General features: G+C 42.6%; 1 protein-coding gene across 1 annotated transcript in view; it reads right to left on the reverse strand.

Moving 5' to 3' along the window:
- The window catches only part of LOC104298189 (2-phosphoxylose phosphatase 1-like), a 53,680-nt gene extending 41,481 nt beyond the window's left edge, over window positions 1-12,199 (reverse strand). The window contains exon 1 of the mRNA XM_054175608.1: window positions 12,104-12,199. The gene's annotated coding sequence lies outside the window, so the exon portion shown is untranslated. The remainder of the gene's footprint in view (window positions 1-12,103) is intronic.
- Between the last annotated feature and the right edge of the window lie 301 nt (window positions 12,200-12,500).

Raw genomic sequence — 12,500 nt, forward strand, 5'->3', positions numbered from 1 at the left:
TCAAAGGGCAGTTTCCAGCATTTCAGTTCTGTCCTACTCAAATCACCATTACAAGTTGTTTTCTTTCTGAGATGATCAGCTATGAGATGCAAGTAGAACAAGCTTTTACATAGTTTAACTTCATGTTTGATTTTTGTCAGTCCAAATCTGGAACAGGCTCCCCACGGAGATGGCTGAATCACCACCCCAGGACGTGTTTAAAAGATGCAGAGATGTGGTGCTGAAGGACATGGTTTAGCACCAGCTAGAGTAAAATAAAGGTTGGACTCTGTGATCTCAAAGGTCTTTTGCAACCCAAATGCAAAAATGATTCTGAGATTCTATAAATCTTTTAGAATATTACTTTTATTTAAACTAGAACCTACAAGTCTATGGATGGCTTAAAAATGGGCAACAAACAGTAATGCAAAGACATCTGGATTGCTATTTAGGGCATTAATATTGCAGTTAATGTTAATGCATCACAACTGCAGTTAATGTTAAAGCATTACAACTGCACTATGCATTTCCCAGCACAGGAGTTGGCTTATTTTACAGGCAGAAATCTCCTCTTTTCTGGAATTTCCTTAGACTTGCACCATGAGTTTTCTGATAAAATTATAAGGCTGTATTTTCTTGAACAAGGATAACATGGGTGGGGAGTAGCAAAAGAAATGTGGGAACTGTTAAAAAGCACCAAAAAAAAAATCATTAAGTGTGTGATTCTTTTATGTTTTCCAGATGTCCACAGAATACCATGTAGGTGTACCAGCTTACCTCCTCTGGGCTTTGACCACTGATCACCTTGTAAGGAAACACTTCTAAAACCTGACAATTCAAACAAGAAATACCATAATTGTGACCTGTACATTCCCCTTTTATTCAGCAACACTTCAAAATCACTCTTTATAAAACCTGAACACCATAAATTTTCACCATGCAGTCATTAAAAGGTATCAGTACTGCTGTGATTTCTGCACAATCAATAGTTCCTAAAGCATTAATAATAACAATAATTAAAGGGAAAAAAAAATTTAAATGTCATCAGCTAACTTAGAGAAGAAGGAAGCTATTTGGCCAAAATATAATTTACTGCAAACATCTAATTCCTTTGGGATGCGATTGTCCCAGACCACTCTTTTCCTTCTACAATCTCTTTGATACACCTAAAATTAACATTACATGTCAGAGAAGTTCTGAACAGCTGCAATTCAAATATAATTTCTATGTCCTGCACATTCTTCCCTTAAAAATAAATACAGACATTTTACATTTACTCTCCTTTCTCCCTCTTCCCAGAACACTTACCCTTTTAGAGACTAATCTTGGAGACAGTGCCCAGGATCCGGCAGCACCCCAATGGCAGAGGCTTCTTTTTTTCCTCCTACTAGCTTCACTAGTCTGTTTATAAAGAACATGAAGTGTTCCCACCAGCCAGCACATGGAGATGACGCGCCCCTGCCTGGAGAAGTTTGCAGGAGTCTAAATTAGCTCTGACTCTAAACAAAGAGGAAAAAGTAGGATCACACAAAGAAACAATTATGGAACATTTACTACAAACTGTCTGAAGTTTACTTCATGTTCCACTTTGTGCCAGACTCAGACATCTGTTTAGAGCAGAGGACAAAGTGATGGTGAGCACCGAAATTCACGTGTGCCAGTTCATACATCCTCTGCTTTTTGGTTAGTACTTTTAGTCAAGCTTGTTAGTCACCGATGCTCTGCCGTATCACTTCCCTCTGTGAGACTCGGAGCCAGGACAAGAACACTTTTGCTGAATTCTGCTCCACATGCAGGGAAGTATACAGATGAAGCCCACTGCAGATACAAGAATCTGTGAACTACAGGCCTTCAGAGAGATGTCTGTTGACAACACCTAAGTACTAACTTCTCCAGTTAGGCTTGTTTTCCCTCCTATAAGGCTCTTAGGTTCTGAATTACAAGCATCATGATCTGATTTTCCATCAGCTGTAGAGAAGTAGTCCCCTACTTTCCATAGGTGCCACACAATTCTTCCCTCTGTTGCTGTTTTCCAGAGAAAAACAGGATTACACATTCTTTCATCTATCACTGCAAACCATTCCATCCTTTAATATAGTCCCTTTTAACAGAGTCTGTATATCTACATATTTTGAAGTCCCACTTACTCAACTGATTATTTACACCTCTCCTAGGAGGTTTTGGATTATCTTAATTATGCATATTTTTAAAATCTGCATATTAATTCTATACACTAAAATGCTGCATACACACACACACACAAAAAACACAAAACAGCAAACTACATAATCGTATATACATGTCCCTATCCAAAGGAGTGTGTGTGTATACATATTATATCCCTATATAACACACAGATTATTTCTCTTTCCTTGGTTACTCACCAAGTGTGATATAGGCGAATTGGAAACAAGCCTTGAGCTCTTTTGGTCAGCAAAATGCTTTGCTTGAAGTCTGTATTTATGTGACTGCTTGCAAGCACTAAATACAACACAAGTTTTAAGTTTGCTGCTTGGAGGATGCATCCAGGGAAGGAATGATGATGGGCGCTGTGATGATGCAGGATATATCTGGGTTATCCTGCTGAGCTTGTTTCTGAACCAGCATGCTTCCAAGCAAGCTACCAAAGATAGGAATGAAAAAAAACACTAGAGCAGATTTCAGCCAGGCTTTCCTGCTCCAGTTTACATAGATCAGGTGGTAAACCCAAATATGCCCTCAACGCAGCTCTTGTTACAATCGGTTTACACCACTGGATGTCAGTTTTCACGTTGTAATGGATGTACAATCAATTTCTACAAACATGAGAGCAAAACGTGAGTTTTCATATACCCTGGGGGTTTCACACTTACGCCCCTTAGCAGAAACAAAAATCTAGGTTCAATAGGCAGTACCTTTCAGTATTTCTCATTATGAATGTGATAAAGATTTGTTATACTCCTATTACATTAAAGAAAGAGCATAAAGCTTACTGAATAACATTTAGTATATTTGAAAGCTGATTAACAGTGTCCCCTTCAGTAGCAAACAAAAAAAATTGGAAAAACACTGGAGTATTCGAACAAATATTTTTGTTTTCTGTCTGAAAATACAACTGAATATAAAACGTCACAGTTTTCAGGTCACACATGCCAGTTTGGCCACTGCTCTGAGGACAGGGTTTATACAGAAATGTATCTGTTGCAGACTGATGCTCTCCTGTAGATAAAAAGATTTTAGAATGTGCCCTTGCACCTCATTAAGAAAAAAAGGCACCATTAAAGTTCTACTACCAAAAGCATTAAAATGAAGCACATACTCCTGCCACCTGCATTTTTGTAGCATTTCAAAGAATCAGTGTTCCCTTCCCAGACCCTCTCCTTCCCCTCACTGCAGCCTATCAGGACTATTCATTTCACACTACAGACCTGACACAGACTTGCCCAAATGAATCAAAAAACTAAAAACGTCCCTACCTCTAAGGAACCTACACATTTCAGATTACCTAAATGAAGGCTGAGAAAGACCACTTCACTCAACAGAAACAAACCCACAGGTCATCTACTACCACAGGGTCTCTCAGAGTGCAGCAGATACTCCAAAGATGGATGTGGGTTTGGATTTGAAGCTGCGTTTCAAACAGAACATGACATAGCAGGGAGCGCTTCCTTACAAACCACAGAGAAGCCTCACTGTTAAGACTACAAATTAAATCCAGTCTGTAAGAAAAAATGTCAAATTACAAGGCTTTAAACAGCCTTCAAGTAACTTTGGATCACAAAACATTCTCCTTTTTAGAGAAGTCAGACTTCATGGCATACCCAAATCATAAGCACTGAGATTACCACAATTCCTTTACTAATTTCATTCCTTTTCTCTCCTTTTCATATTCATTTTAGGAATTGTTGAATGTTTCCTGGCCTTGGTTTTCCAACTGTCATGAACTTATAGGTCTCATTTGGATTATTTGAACAGTAAATATATAAAACCATAAAACATTTCAAGGAGTAGGTGTCCTTAACTTTGGTTTCTTTTAGTCAATTTAAACCCTTTGTTCAAAAGTTCCTTCCATTCAGGCAAATTTCTCAACAAATGCTTTGATCTGGTCTTGATTAACTCTTGTGTTTGGAAACAAGATCAGTGTCCTACAGCTGCGTAAGTTACTTTGTAGAAACACAAAAAAAGCCAAAGTCACTAACAGCCCCCCAGCACTAACAACCCAGTCCTGCACAACATTTGGGAGGCCCTGTAGAAACAACACTTTAGTATCTATAAAAATCTGTCACAAGCACCACTTTTTGTCATCCACTTCAGCAATGTCACTGTACTTCTACTTCTTTTTGTATGCAATGATAGATCATAAGCCTCTCTGAACTGCAGGGAAAGTGAAAACAAAAACATAGGAAGTGCTCTTACTTCCTTAAAGGAAACTGAGCAACTCTCTTTAACATTATTATGAAGCTTGACAGAAACCTTATGATTTTGGTGGCTCCAGGCCAGAACTAAATCTTAACTGGCAGCAAAAACATTCCAGAACATACAGATTAATTAAATAATTCTTTTCAAAAGCACCAGAATGTAATTATTTTAAACTTACACTTTTAAAATGAGAATACCATATGCTCGTAATTGCACAAGCATAGATCCTAATCACAGACAGATCACAGCCAGTGGCTGATCAGATAACATCACAGCTCCAGAGAGCACACAAAGGCAAAGCAGTTAATGTGCCTGAATTGTTACGCTTTTTAGTTAAGCTTCTAGTTTTGACAGTTTTAATTGTCTGAACAATTTGCTCTCCTGCTATAACTTTCCCCTCTGCAACCACTGCCGTTGCAGACCTTTGGACATACCCCTGAACATGAACACGCCTGCCTCTGCTCCAGAGTCAGGGGTTGTATCCAGCTGCAAATACCTTCTTCCAGCACTAATTTTGAAAGCAAACATTGCAGGGATGTGCTCAAAGCTAGTCCTGATCAACCAGTGAGGTCAAGTTGTATAGACAGGTCAGTGAAGAAAGCTCAGAAATGTAGGAAAATGTTTACTGTCCCACACCAGGTCTGATTTATCTTGCACAACCTTTGCGATAATGTCAGTGTGAAAGGCAGTATTTCCTCTGGCTGTCTGCTCAGCCACTCAGGTTAGATGGATTTGAGAATAGGATCTGAGATACCAAATCTCTCCTTATGCTTTTAATTCCAGATGATCTTATACTGGATCAGTTTATAACCTGCCTGCACACACATCTGTTCTAATGCTGAAAAGTCACACACCCACAACTCTCAGTTAATTCACACAGTTAAGGTTGATTTGCTTGCAGCATTCGTATGGAATGGATTTACGGAGATTCTAGTTAAGTCATAAGAGCTCACTGACTTAATTACTCCAAGCTCCTTAGCCTACTCGCCATCCTATCTTGTATCCCCTCTTTAGTTTGTGTTTTATCCTTCACCCTCTGGAAAACTGCTAGAATCTGAATTCAGTAAGGATCTACCCACAACTCTGCCAGGAATCATTAGCCGTGCCTTCAGCTTATCTTAAAACACAACATTTTGTATCTGGTAGCATTTTACACCTGGTGATTTGGCCCCGAGAGCTTTCCATGAAGCACAGCAAATTTTACTATATTATCTAAATTATACATGTGAAAATCATCGGTGCAACAACCTGACATTCGATGTGAAAGGACGGGCATTTATTTCATTACCAATTACATTTTCACCCTGTCCTTGAGCTCAAACTGTGTTTTGCCCCCATCCCAAAATATTTTTTTCTTCTGACTATGTCCCTGCTATGAGATCTGTCTCTTCCTATCCTGGTAGTCCACCATGGTGGACAACAAGTTCACCATGAGCCAGCAATGTGCCCTTGTGGCCAAGAAGGCAAACGGTATCCCTTGGGTGCATTAAGAAGAGTGTGGCCAGCAGGTTGAGGGAGGTTCTTCTCCCCCTCTAACTCTGCTCTAGTGAGGTGACATCTGGAATATTGTGTCCAGTTCTGGGCTCCCCAGTTCAAGAGAGACAGGGGCCTACTGGAAAGAGTCCACCAGGCTATAAAGATAATGAGGGGACTGGAGAATTTCTCTGATGAGGAAAGGCTGAGGGACCTGGGACTGTTTAGCCTGGAGAAGACCAAGAGGGGATCTTGTCAATAGTTATCAATATCTAAAGGGCAGGAAGCAAGAAGACGGGGCCAGACTCTTTTCAGTGGTGCCCAGTTTCAGGATAAGGGACCACAGGCACAACTGAAACAGGAAGTTCCATCTCAACATGAGGAAAAACTTCCTTTTTGTGAGGACACTGGAGTCCAGTGTCCTCAGGCCCAGAGAAGTTGTGCAGTCTCCTCTGCAGAGATTCCAAACCCACCTGGACATTGTGATCCAGTGCAACCTGCCCTTGGTGACCCTGCCTGAGGATATCCATAGATGCAAGGAGTATGAACAAAGCATAAAACCCATGGGAAATTGCAAAATGCAGCGTCAGCATTGCTCTGTCCTTTTAAAGTAATCATTAATAACAGAGTATTCATAGAGCCTCCCTATCACCAGAGACTTACTAGCATCAGGAAAACATAGCACTGTATCTTCCACTACTTAAGTAACCGTAGAATTTATCATAGCATAGACTGAGACCAAGTTATGGTGTTTATTTTTCCATTTTCACAAGAGAAGCCATGAATCCTGTGACAGCCTTCTGATGGAAAACAGCTTCATTCTTGGTACACCAAAAAGTTTAAGGTGGCTCTAGAAATTCCAGATGAAACAGGTGGAAAACAGCCACTGAGTAATATTGCCAACCAGCATTTCTGAACAATGCCTTTACCATGTGGCATAAACAAATAAGCCAAACTATTTCAGCGTCTAAAAATCAGTTCAGAAATAGGCCAGCTATAGAGCTTTTCAATGCCCAGTTTACCTCTATAATCAATACAAAATAGCCTGTCAATCTTGCTCTGAATCCTTTGCCTGTAGTCAGAACCACTTAGTGCAGAGTCACCTTTGCTGCCTTCTTAGCAAATGCTCCTATTATCGTCTTGCACAATGAAAAAACTGCTCTTTTTTGTTGCTTAGGATGAGCCATTACATTGATGATTCAGGGATTATGTGAACGCAGTAGAAAGGGCATTATCTGATATTTTTTAAAAGAATCATAAACACCGATTCTCACAGTACACCCTCCCACTCTTTATTTCTTCACCCAGCAATAAAATGTCTCAGCCAATTGTAGTCAGACACCGCCTAATACTTTGAAACAAACCAGAAGATTAATTTTCAATTCTAACCTAAACCTGATGCCAGAGCTCATGGTCACAGCTCACGTGCTCCTGCACAGAGATGATTCAAGACCTGTGTATGCTCCCCTGCAATCATTAGACAATAAAATATCAAAACCTTTCTGCTTTAAGTAGTTTGCAAAACTTTGCTTAATGTTCTGTTTGGGTTTCCCCGAGCCTGATTTTAGCAGAACATGAAGCACTCATGGTCTGTATAATGTAGATTACCAGAGAGAGTCCAAAGGAGAGCTACAAGTATGACTGGGGGACTTAAACATCTTTCCTACGAAGAAAGGCTGAGAACTGTACTGTTCAGTCTTGAGAAAAGAAAACTGAAGGGAATCTTATTAATGTCTATAATATCTGAGGGGTGGGCATCAAGATGAAGACACCAGTCTCTTTTCAGTGGTGCCCAGCAATAAGACAAGGAACAACAGACACAATCTGGAACACAAGACGTGCCACCTCAAGATGAGGAGAAACTTCTTTACAGTGAAGGTGACAGAGCACTGGAAGTGAATGCCTAGAGAGGTTGTGGATTATCCTTCCGTGGTGGTGAGAGAAAGTTCAGCTCTCACACACACACAAAGAAACCATGGCTAACTCAGTCAGAGAAGCAGAAATGAGGTAAGTTATATTTACAAGCAGGATGAAATGCAGATGGATATATACACAATATACAGTATTTACAATATGTACAGAAATATACAGCAAAGAACGTAATACAGAAGAAAATTTTCCCTCTTCCAGCCAGGAGGGTCCCCCCCTGTACTCCCTCTCTCCCCCTACCTCCCTTTTTTCCCAAAAAGGGTTAGAGAGAAAAAAAGGTAATTATTAAGGAGGAAATTCTGTTAGCTCAAAGCGTATGCAAGAATTAGTTTCTTATCTGTTAGTTCAGTCAATTCAAGGTCAACTCCGACCGGCACAGCTGCTGCTCAGAGAGAGACTGAAACAGACAGGCTGAAAAAGACAGACAGACGGACTGAGATTCAAACTGAACTAAAACTTAACAGTTGCATTCTACCAATCTACCAATGAAATTCGTTTAGAATATCTTGTTTTCATTATTTCACCAAAACATTCAGCCAGAGTGTTCCAGCAACTGTCCCTTTCTTGAAGGCACAGCCTAAAATGGTCACACCTTCTCTGGAGACTTTCAAAACCTTCCTGGATGCATTCCGGTGTGGCCTGCCCTAGGTGATTCCACTTTGGCAAAGGGGGGTGGACTGGATGATCCTTAGAGATTCCTTCCAACCCCCCCCTGCAAATCATAGAATCATTTAGGCTGGAAAAGACCTTTAAGATCATTGAGTTGAACCATTAATATAACACCACCAAGTCTGCTGCTAAATTATGTCCATCAACACCACATCTACACATATTTGAAATTCTCCACGAATGATGATTCGACTGCTTCCTTGAAGAGGCTGTTCCAGGGCTTGAAAACCCTTTCAGTGAGGAAATTTTTCCTTATGTCCAACCTAAGCCTCTGTTGGTTCAACTTGAGGCCATTCCCTCTCATCCTGTCACTTGTTACTTGGGAGAACAGACCAAGACCCACCTCACTACAACCTTTATAAAAGAACACCTATATCTCATAAATAATACTGCAACACAATATTTATACTATCTCTCTGGAAAACTGCTATATGAGACCTAAGTAATCATCATCCTACATATAGCTTTATGATCAACTGTTTCCATTTCTGTGTAAATTATTCCATACATTGGCCTGCATTCATTATGGAAGCATTCTAGAAGGCATTCGAAAGCGGGGGGGGGGGGGGAGAGGGGGAAGTACTTTAAAGCAGAATCTTTTTTTATCAGCACTGCAACATCTTAGTACAACTCTAGTAGAATTACCACAACAGTGCAACCCAACTGGGCGCGAAATCTACATTTGGAGTCTCCTCCCAGGCAGTGGGAATTTGAGATTTCATCATTACATGTTGTTTATCACCCAAGTTACAGTATTTTTAAATACAACCTTCTACATGTGAGCCAATGCAGAGCTCGTTTACTGCCTCCCTCTCCCACTGAGTCCAGATTCACAGCTATGTTCAAAGGTGTCCCAAATGCAAGATAATGCTTGAATAGTTTGGACCCAAACCACACTCTTTGTCCAACAAATGGACCATGAGGTTTTTTAAAAGATCTTTCTCACCTTTAACGCTGCTGTCTTGCAGCACTTGCGTGTGCTAGTCTAGTGTGTGCCGGGACAGCTGAGCTGCCATACTGTCTTTCAGACATCTTACCAGTGACTGTCCTCTGTATCTACCAGCCAACTCTCCAAAAATTCCTGTGTTACCTAAAAAAAACTCCATTGTCTTTAACCCTCTCACACTTCCTTCACCAAATGATTCCTTTAACACTTAAAGCAATCACTTTATATGTGTGTGCTTCCAATAATCCTTGAGAGATCACCTTTGTCATTTCAGTAGAGACATACTTGAGACTCCACCCACGTGAACAATTAAGGTTCCACCACCTCCTGTAGCATCCGTCATAAGCCACAAATCTAATCACATCTGAATCTTAAACCATATGTTAGTAGGTGGCTTAACATTTAATTCCTACACTCATTTGATATATGTTTGTGAGCAAAAAACATCTCATGACGAATTTTTTGCATATTAATTGCCTCCTTTTTTATTTATTAGTTAAAAAAGACTGAAAAAGCCTTGGAAAGAGGTCTTTACCATGTGACCTACGCAACTAGAACTGACCATTAACCCAGATAAAAGCCAGACTAAGGACCAGATCATTCATCTTTTGGCCAATAATATGGAGATACAATGATATATGCCTTTATTTATATTATTAAAAAAAAACATAATATGCAGCTTCAGCAGAAAAAGAATCCATAAAAAATTCAACCAAAATCTAATTTCAAAGGCCTCCTATGAGGTTAGGAAAATGAACAAAGACCTACATACGAAACCTCCCAGGCCACTTGAGGTTTCTTTCAGGTGAGACAGGAAGATAAGTCTCTAAAGGTATACACCCCATTGTAAAACCACTGGAGGAAGCAAACGTCAGGGCTTGCACACCCCTGAAGCACTGCTTTTTGCATGTGCCCATTCTGAGACACACACTTTTTGAACTAAAAAAAAAAAAAAGCCCATGAAACAAATGAAAGCTGTTAGAAAAAAAGCAAGTTCACAACTAGCAAACTGAAACAACACAATTAAATGCCTGAAGCCTTACCAGAGATCTACCTCTGTTCAGGTGCACTCATATGCAGGTTTAGTTACACCACCATGGGTTTATAGCCCTGTTGTTGTCAGCCCTTTGCACCAGACTCTGCTATTCCTCAATAGTTCCTTTCTCTGCAGAACAGGGAGCTCATTTAGTGTGTGTTGAATCTTACACAAATTAACTTTTCAGCACTACTACAGGAAATATTTAAGCAACTACAATGAAAAGCCATTAGAGAGAGGAGCATATGTGTTTTAACCAAGTGCGCTACTTTTAGTTACCTTTTTGAGAAGATTAAAATTAAGCAGCTTTTGCTTTTCATCCCACTCACATCCTCCCACTATAAATTCTGTCTGAGCTAATCCTCCTTCTACAGACGTCAAAACAGGGCATAAGTATTACAGCTACTTACTGCCAAAATGTGTTGGTTTAATATCCCATTACTATTGTAATACTGGCACAATAACTTATTATATGTGACAGCTTTTGCAGTTAGTCAAGGATAGAGCCACTTATTCTGTAGTGTTTTCATCCACATGAAACTGTATTTGTAAAAGTGAACATGTAAGGTCTGAACTAAATGCTCAGCTCACACTATAATGCCAGACAAAATAGAAGTCTTATAAGGTCATCACACACTGTTCCCATCCTGTCATTTCCATTGTCCTGGCCTTTATGTGAACTGATCTGCTCACAAATTCAGGTTACAGTATTTATCAACACATTGTTTAACCTCTTGCTTCCAAACATTTCGAAACAGACTTTCACTGGTATTTCCATTTACTTCTGTGCAAACATTCTGCAAGAAGGCCAGGAGGGTCTGTTGGTCAGAACACACGTCTGATGAAAAGTCCACGCTTCTCAAAAGCTTCACAATTATTCTTCAGACAGCTGCAGCACAGAAATACACTAAGAAGTCTGTTCAAGGCCCTAAAAATATTTAAGCACAGACAATGAAAGGGACGTCCCTCAGATACACTACAGACAACAAGCCAAAAAAAAAAAAGATGAGTTCAAGTAAGTTGCTCCACTCCAGCCACACTGTACCGGCCAACAACAGAAGTCCAAGCGTCAGTCACCGGAGAAGCGCAGCAGCTCCGCCACAGCACCGTGTGATCCGCCAGCCAAGGCTGGTCAACACGAAGTCGCCCACCGCAAGGCGAGGGGCCGAGAAGCCCGCTCTGAGCTCTGCCCTGGCAGGGAGGGTTGCACGCACGGTCTGAACCCGCCGAACCAGCCGGACCGCTCGCACACACCGGCTCATGCCCCAACATCCAGACCCGGGTGTCTGCCTGCGCGGACGGTCCCGGAGGCAAAGTTAGACCCGCCGCGGCTCCACGGAGGCGGCCGGCCTGGCTGCGGAGGCGACCCGCGGCCGGGCCGGTTCAGTCCCTCCCGCCCCAGCACTCCCCGGTGCACGGGACAGGCGGGAACACAGCGGACCCTACCCGGCCCTAAGAGCCAGGCGCGCCGCCGCACGGATAATACCCGGTCCGCACACCCGTTCTCTCCCCAGGCGTCGGCTGTTATCGCCCGCCGGAGACGCGGGGGAGGGAAGGACCACGGACACAGCCGGGTCGTAGCGGGGCAGCAGCCCGAGCGCTCACCGGCAGAGCACCGTCCCATCTGCCCAACCTGGAACACACTCACTCCTGTCCGCCTCGCCTCCCTTTACCTGCCCTGCCGCGCTCAGCGCGTCCTCCAGTGCCGAAACCGGAGCTTGAACCGGGGTTGAAGCCGCTGCCCGCCGCCACGCCACGGCTGGGGCTCGGCAGCCCGCCCAGCGCCGGCTCCTGCCAGCACCGCCCCCGCCCGCCGCGCCGCCCCCGAGCGCCCCCTGCCGCTGCCTCCGCCCCGGAGCAGGGGGGCCCGGCCCGCGTCTCCGTGACGCTCAGCGAGACGGGGCGGGGTTGCCCCGGCCACGACGGCTGCTGTCCGGCCGCGAGTCTGGAAAAGAGGCGCCCTCGTAGCCAGGTGTGGAGTTTCCGCTGCCGCCCGTCGAGGGCCTGGGCCGTTCCAGCCCTCTGGAGACGGCTTCTTGAGTGACCACAGTTGCGGGAGCGCAGCGAGAG

Source organism: Dryobates pubescens, chromosome 32, assembly GCF_014839835.1.
Source record: "Dryobates pubescens isolate bDryPub1 chromosome 32, bDryPub1.pri, whole genome shotgun sequence".
NCBI classification, from domain to species: domain Eukaryota; kingdom Metazoa; phylum Chordata; class Aves; order Piciformes; family Picidae; genus Dryobates; species Dryobates pubescens.